Genomic DNA, 8948 nt, shown 5'->3' with positions numbered 1-8948 from the left:
GACATTATCAGGCAAGGAAGGTCTGTACTTCACTTGGACTTCATAAACTAATCTGGGAGGCATGGGAGGTATAAATAGACTAGCAGAGACAGCAAGAGAATCAACAAGCTGATTTTGGGCTCTAGGAATATATGAAATACAGAAATAATAAAAAAAGTCTCTGATTCTCCATACCTCATCTCTGTGTGCTTTCAGTCTTGGGTGCTTTGTTTGAAATGTTTTATTCACTTGTTGAATGATTAAATCAGCATCTCCAAACACCTTCAGATTCTTGATTCCTCTGTCTTTTGCTGCATTAAGGCCCAATAGCAGTGCTTCATATTCTGCTATATTGTTTGTGACTTGAAAAACTAGCTTAAAAGACAACTGAATGCTTTCTTGTTGTGGAGATACTAGCACCACCCCTGCTCCTGTAGTCTCCCTGGAACATGCTCCATCAAAGAACATCTCCCAAACCTGACCTCCTTGCTCTTGCTCAGCCTGAATTGTTGGTTTCCTGAGCTGCATTTCGGCCTTCTGAGATTCTTCTATTTGGAGAATGCATGCTCCAAAATCAGTGTCCACTGCATATATAGGATGATTTGTAGGATTCTTCTCATCACTAATGATGTATGCCAATTGTGCTTCTCTGTACAATCTCCTGCTTTCTCCTCCAAACACTGGGACAATGGCATAAGATAGATCATTTTGTAGTGTCCCACCTAGTCTCTTAATCCACCCTCTGGACAACAGCATGCCAAACTTAGGAGGGACATCTGCTACCACAATATCCATCATCATACTCTTCACGGGCAGTTGAGTTAAGGTAATGGCCAGGTCTTTAATCAATCCAAGACATTTCACCTTCCTTGAATCAAATGAAAATAAATCATGATAGGGTCTAGTGATATTAAGGCCTAACTCTTCCATGACAGCTTTAGGCATTAGATTGTGGCTGGCCCCTGTGTCTAGCAGGCAGTTGTGAAGGATTTTATCATGAATGGTCAAGGAGACATAAAAAGATGGAGAATTATTATCAGTAGGTTCAATCATAGGGCTGAGCATAATAGCAGGCTTGTCATCTTGTAAATTAACAGAATCAGTGGAGGCTTGTTTGGTTTCTAGCTCAAGGGCTTCAAGGATAGGCTTTCTAAACACTTCACTCTTCACCAACTCAACTAGAGGCACAAATATTTTCAATTTTTGAACTTCTGACTCAAAGCTGAAAGAAGAAGATGACTTATCAGAACTTTTTACCTCTTGAACTGGAGCTTTGAGGATGACTGGATCAGCTGCTGGTCTTCTCTGCTTGATATTCTGTGGTTCTGTTTGGACAACAGCTCTTTGGGCAGGATTCTCTTTGACATTTTTTGCATTCGACCTCAGGTTATATCTCTGCTGCTGTTCACCAGTTTGTAGAATAGCTCCTCTGTCCCACTCCTGACTATTTTGTTCCTGCAACAATGATTGTTCATACTCAGCTAATGTCAAAAATGCAGCACTGCCTTTATCTTCCATGCAGTGAATTTCATCCTCATCTTCTTCAAATTGTTCCTCCTCCATGACTACATTTTGGAAAGGAGATTTAACTTTCTGATCTTCTTTTGATTCTTCACCCCTCTGCATAATCTGTAACTGCTCATTTGCTCTTCTAAATGGATTGGGATTTCTTGGAGCAAATGTATTTTGCTGCCTTGTTTTCCCTGAATTCTACTCAACCTTTAGCTTAGAAATTTCAGCAGCCAATGACTCTATCATCTTGGTCATTTTATCTAATTTAGGCTCTGAAGATGATGTAGAGGAAGTAGAAGCCCGACCTCTCTGCCTCCTTCTGTCAGTTTGACTTTTGAGCTTTTCTGCAGCCATGATATTAGATTCTACTTCTAGGGCTGCATCCTGCATGTCTTCCAGAGTAGCACATCTCCTTTCTCTCAATAACAAGCAGAAATCAGAGTCAAAAGCATTGGCATAAGTGATTTTGGCAGAGGTAGGAGTAGGCTTTACCTCAGCTGGTATCTTACTATACATACGATTGAATCTTTTATTAAAATCAAGTAATGATTCCCCATTTTCCCTCTTCAGGTTACCAAACTCAGTATGGTAATACATCAAGTCCTTTTTATCTCCCCATTGCTTCACAAATGCATCATCTAATGCTTCAATATCTGTTATAGATCTGTGGGGTAATTCTCTAAACCACTTCCTAGCCTCTCCATCAAGGCTCTGGACAAAAACTCTCATCCACACATCATTTTCACTTATATCTAAATTATCAGCATAACTGTAAAAAGCTTCAAGATGTTCTTCTGCTGTCACTCCCTCTGTGCCAGTGAATTTAGGCATATACTTTTGATATTCTCCCACAGGCATAGGATTTAAAGGGACAGGAAAGACTAAAGGTCCATATCTAGCATCTACAATTCTTTCAATCCTCGTAGGTGCTTGCTGTCCTACCATGATTGGGATATGTGGAGGAACACTAGCAGATTGAATGGTAGGGAGTAATGTGATGGATGGTAGAGATAAAGGGATGTTTTGGACTGAATGGGAAGCTTTCTTAGGACTAAGATTTAAAGGGGAACTAACTGTACAAGGGGCTAAACTAATCTCTGAAGATTTTTCCTTATTAACAGTGTCGTGCTCTAAATCTTCAAACTGTAAATCTTTAGCAATAACTTTATCTTTCAGAGATGCATGAGTCTTCTTAGGCTTACCTAATCCTGATGCCCCTTTCTGTGAAGCTTTCTATGATTTAACAATCCTCTCAGGTTCAGGCGCTGGTTCAACTGGCAATTTTTGTGGATTTCTTCGAGCGAGTCTCACAAACTGAGCTAGAACTTCAATGTGGAGTCGCCAAATGATGGTCTTCCTCTAATGGAGTCGCTAGATAGATGATTACAACCAGAAACTGTGTTCAAACCTTGTCTATCATCAAAGCTTGAAGGCTGTGTCGTTTTCCCAGGGAAGCTGAGCTTCAATTCTCCTCTTCCCCAGCAACGACGCCAATTAATGTTATCACCCTAAGAAACTCTCCCAGGTTGTATATCAGAGATGCTCGGGAACATTACAAACTCAACAAAATGTTGGATAAATGGTGGATGAATGAAAGAAATGCTGCATATTCAAGCCAGATAACCACTTCTACTGTGCTTGACCCCAGACATGGGTGAACACCCCCAGACTACAAGGCTTTAGACCACCGATTACTCACAGTTTTAAGCAAAATGTGATGATGGAGAACACTGATCACACCAGCAGATGCACAGGATCCTATGATGATCGGTTGCAACAAGTTAAGAGGACTGTAAATCTATTTTCTAATACACAGACAGGATGGAAGCTCTCTGGCATTAAAATAACAAAAACCTGCAAACAAATTCAATGATACATGCTAAATCCTAACACAGAGGTGGGATGACAGCCCCTCTAATGCTAAACATTAACAACACATGAATAAATGCAAAACAGGCACAACCTGGAATAAGAAGAAGAAGTGGACAGTGAGCAATTAACAGCAAAAGAAGCTTGCATTAGCTGGAAATGAAAACCAGAAGCTGCAGGTTACACAGTAGTTACAGTCTCCAGAAGTTGAAGCTTACAACAGAATAACACTCATCAACCTGATTACATTGTGTTTCTGGGTATATATAGAATCTCTTTACAAAATTTGCTCTGCTGCAATATACAAGGAAGGATAATAATGGGCCAACAACCATATTAATTCTTTGGAATGGGCCTCTGCCATGATCTGACTGTTTAATGAACAAAATCAGCCTTCTCTGTCGTTCTGTGATCTTTCTTGGGCAGCTGAAGTGAAAAATGAATGAAGCCCATAACTATTCAATGCTTTAGACTCCTCGAGGGAGTCCTTTTGTCCTCGGCCATGCTGTTGATTAATTGCAGTTGTTGGGCTTTATGGCGCAGGGTACAGGTAGCAGATGGCATCATTAATATTTCTCCTTCACGTGCACAAAATAGGTTACGGGCGAGAACAGGACGGTGGAAGAAGACTTGAATCGGAGGAATGAATCTCAGCCGTCGATCATATACACGGACGACCGAGATCAATTGACAGGGAAAATGGAGAGATAGATGATCGGGAGATCGAGAGCCGTCGGATCACCGTCGGGCAAATTCGACGGTGAACAGGGCGGGAGATGTGCGACAGATAATCGGCGAGGGATCAGCGGTTTCACGGGCGGGCGGTTTCCCCGCATCGCTTATCGGGCGGCAGTGGTTTCTGTATAACAGCATGCAATCCAATACCAAGGCGTCGCATGGCAGGCTAATACCGCCACCTCCGCGGGTTAACAAGTGCGCAGGTCGCGCGATCGGGGGAAGCATCCACCGTCACATCTGCGATGGACAGTCAGATTAAGAGGAAGGCGCACGAGGTTTAAACATGTGGAAAACACGACGGAGACCGTCGGATCGTGGACGATCGACGACTATGATTGAACGATGAAAAATAAAAGGATAAGGCACACGGTCACATTATCAAGGTTATAACGTTTAAACGAGCACCCGAGGGTTAACAGAACATGGTTTTTTACAGTGAATGCAGGTATAAATCAGGGGTAGCGGGATTTGATAGTATTTAAACCAAAACGCGCAGGAGCCCCGGAAAAAGGGTTTATAGAGAAATTTAATGGAAAACAGATGAATAGGGAGTTAAAGAGATCAAGCAGGAGCCAAGAGAGTATGAAGAGAACACAGGGAACAAAGAGGTTTCTGGGAAAGAGAAACAGAGAAGGCAGGGCTATGTGGCAATAATGCAAAGGAAGGGGAAGGAATCAAATAAACTGCTGCAAGCCCCTCCTTTTCAGAAAACACCATGGCCAAGCTGTCCTTACCCTCACAAATGCTCAAACATGTAGCAGAGCTAACAGCTGGATTACTAGAATTTCCTGGCTAGCATAATTGCTTGCTCCATCATCCTTCTAACATCGTGCACATGTGTTCTCCTCCCCAGGCTGACCTCCTGTTCGCAGAGTCCAACCATCAATTCTTTGAAACGCCTTCTTTGCGACAAACCCTATATTAAATACCATGCCTAAAACATATACATAAATCTTATCACATGCTTAAACATTTCTGCTATCTCGCTCATCTCCTCCCAACAACATTCCTTTTGTACCATTTCCTACTTGGCGACTGTCAAATATTGTGCCATTAAAACCCATCGGGGGCGAGATGCCATGTCGCCTAGCCAGTTTTCCAAGTGGGGCAATTGCATTCCTCACCTCCCCTTTCTTCCACACACATCACCCCATCCGAGGCTAGATAATCTTGCAACGCTAATTGCTTGCAGGTATCCTTAAGAGGAAAATCAGGAAATTGAGACCATGATGAGGCCAATGGAGCAAAATATTCAAGAATTTCATGATTGGCTGATAAGTTTTCTATTTTGTTCCTCAATCATCAGACTGTGATGGTATAAGAGTAGGTATGTTTGGAAACATGTTGTTCACTTGTTTTAATAGTGACTCTAGCCTCCAGCTTGAAGACACTTTCTTGATGTGAGATCTTGATCGGATCTTGCAGAGTGGGTTAAAAACGATATAGGAATCTATACCATTAAATTGGTATAGCCTTGAGTTTGTGCTATCTCAAGACCCATACAGAGTCCCATCAATTCGACTGCATTGTTATTGCTAATACCTAAGGCTCTTGAATATATATACACTGACTTTCCCTGAGTGATCTCTGAAGATGCCCCCAAATATTGTTGGGCTAAAGTTACCTTTTTCTACTCCATCAACTTTCAATTTCAAAAAGTTTTGGGTAGAGGGATCCAAGAGGTTGGGTTCGAAGCCAAGGGAATCCTAGGGGCTTGAGCAGGGATGTGCATAAGAGGGAAAGGAAACCACCAATGTAGAATTCGAGTCTCCTGTCTAAACATGTTCCAATCTTCATGAGCCCAATTTAATACAAGATTTGATTCCTAACTTGACCCACTATCTTATTCCAAACATAATTAGAAGGGTTTGTGTGTCCTTTAAAAATTCGTTGATTCCTTTCCTTCTATATACCCCATATCACAAAGCCTGGTGTTAAAATCCAAATGCAATTCAGAATTAGATTGATGAAAACATGGAATCTCCATTGAAATATGGTATTGAATATGCTACTATGGTCTCTATCAAAATTTTCAAGATAATCGTACAATCTTCTCCATATTTTGCTAGAAAAGGGACATGTATTGAATAGATGCCTTAAATTTTATAAATTGAGTATGTAAAGTGGGTAACGAGAAGGGCCTTGATAATTCCATTTTCGAATATTCTCCCATGTTAACCACTTATGTTATATCAACATCATAGGAACATTGATACCTTGGGCCATAGATTTTTCTTCCAAATTTTTATCCACACTTATTTGTTTGGTAAATATTTATGTCCTACTTCTAAGTGATAGGCCTCTTTGAATTTTTTTTCCTTTAATACTATACCCCTAGTGTTGTTTATCCTCTTGGATAGACAAATGTGTTTTGCAGTCTTGCAATTTTTTTCCAAAATTTACCCCAGGCGTTCCCCTCCAAACTGGGGTGCCAATTCTCAATGGAAATCCATATTCACCATTTCTACTCTTCTGTTTCCTCTTACCAATATTCTTCTATTATAACTCTGTCATTGGCTTCCATGTGTTGTCTTCATAGTTCCAACTCTGCATGGTTTTCTAGCTTGGGTAATTGTTACTAGGAATCCGCCCAAAACAAAGTTGTGCACCCATTTTTCACTTCCCAAAAGCAATGATTTTGGATCAGCCTAATCACCTTCTTATCCAAGGTCCAAATAGAAGAGCACAGGGCTGAGGTTTACATTATGATTATATTTTGTTGAGGCAATTGAGGAGGATACTTGTACTTACAATTTCTTTTCCAAAGATATAATCCCCTTTGGATCCATCTCACCAAAATTTTGCACCTAGAACAATAGTCATAATTGTTGGATCTTGAAGGCCTAAACCTTCCTTGGGCTTGGGCCTGCACATAGTGTTCCATGCTACAAGGGGCCATTTCTTTGCACACAAGATCCTCCCCATAGAAGATTTCTCTGGATACGTCGAAGTTCTTGAAGAATAGAGATAAATTCCATCATTGCTGAGCATAAATAAACATGGTTGGCTTAAAGAACAACCTTTTGTAATACCAAACGACTTGAAATGTTCATCGACCTAAACGTCCAACTCGATAATTTATTATGGATCTTGGTGAGGAGATCCTCCCACACACGTCATTTAAGTGAACTCTCCACCAGTGGGGTACTCAAATAATTAAATGGGAGTTGACTTATTTGGATACCCAAAATCCTGGCTACATGTCTTTGGAGGATTAAAAAGAAAACTTGGGACTTAGCTCTGTTGATATCCATACTTGAAAGTAAGGAGAATTGATTCAGAATTTGGTTAAAAATCAAGCTTCCTGTGTCGATGGTGTGCCAAGGCCCATAATGTCATCAATGAATTGTTGGTGGGTGAGAGGTGGGTCCTCCCCATATAATCTAAGGCCTTTTAGTATCCGCTGAATCATTGTTGCTTTAAACATGCACCCTAATCCCTCTATCGTAATGATAAATAGAAACGGGGATAAAGGGTCCCCTTGCGTAATCCAGTGAGAGGAATGGAAAGGTGATGATAGAGAACCATTGACCAAAATCTAGAAGGATGAATACAATATCAAATTATAGATCCAATCAATCCATTCTCCTGCAAACCCAAATGCCCTTAAAATTCTATTTAAGAATTCCCAATCCAAATTGTCATAGGCCTTTAATAAATATAATTTGATCATCGTGACTGTCCTTCCACAAAACCTCTTTGTTCTAGTGACATAATTTGGGGAAGAAAAAAATTGAGTCTATTGGAAATAATCTTGGTGATCACTTTATATATAACATTACACAATGATATAGACATGTAATCACTATATTTCTCCACTCTCTCTTTTTTGGGATCAAAGTGATAAAGGCAACATCCAACGCTTTCAGAATGGCATGGGACTGCCTTGATTCCTCCACTGCTCACCATACATCCTCTCCTATGATCTGCTAACATGCTTGAAAAAATTCCATTGTGAAATCATCTAGCCCCGATGCTTTATTTTGGGGAATCACCTTTATTGTAATTTCCATCTCCTCATAGGTAATAGCTCTAAGAAGAGCCTCATTTCATTCTGCAGAGATTAAGGCAAGGATATGTTGAAATATGTACCATATTTCCCTGGTCATATCAATTTGTGGCTCTTCCATAATGTTTTGAAAGTATTGTGTCAAGTCCTTAGATATCCCCTGGTGGGTTTCCAACCTACATCCATTTGTCCCTTTCACAAGGATATTCTACCATGGTGCCTATGTTGCAACATTGATATATAGGATAAGGAAATCTTTTTTTCTCCCCCTTTAAGCAATTGGATATGGAATTTTTGCTTCCACAAGATTTCTTCTTGCTTCCGCCTCTCTTCCAATTCTTGTAGGAATTCTACCTCAACTTTAATCAACTCCTTTGATATGCCATTTAGAATTTCCTCCTATTAGATATCTACCATTTTCAATTCCAGTTTAGTCTTCTTATCTATGATGTTCCCAAACTTTTCTTTGTTCCAACCCTTTAATCTCCTCTTAACGTGCTTGAGCTTTTTATATAGGGAAAACATTGTTGTCCCCTATATATGACCTAGCTTGTCCCACCATTGTTGTATATTAGATTGAAATTATGGGCATCAAAGCCAAATTTCTCAAACCTAAAGGGGTGATTTCTTAGCTAAGTTTCTAGATCTATGTTAAGGCATATTCCCTAATGATCTGACCCATGGCTAGGGAGGATTATGGCTTCGAAGAAAATGTCTTATTTTAGAATACTCTCAGACATAAGAAATCGGTCCAATTTTGAGGCAACTTCCTCTGAACCTCCCCTACAATTATTCCAAGCATATACACCATTACTTGTCTTTGCTCAACTAGATTGGCCTC

This window comes from Pinus tabuliformis, chromosome 1_1 (genome assembly GCF_031772625.1).
Source record: "Pinus tabuliformis cultivar Carrire ecotype Pingquan chromosome 1_1, CPIR1, whole genome shotgun sequence".
Lineage (NCBI taxonomy): Eukaryota > Viridiplantae > Streptophyta > Pinopsida > Pinales > Pinaceae > Pinus > Pinus tabuliformis.
The sequence above is the reverse complement of the archived record's forward strand: the minus strand, read 5'-3'. Positions refer to the sequence as shown.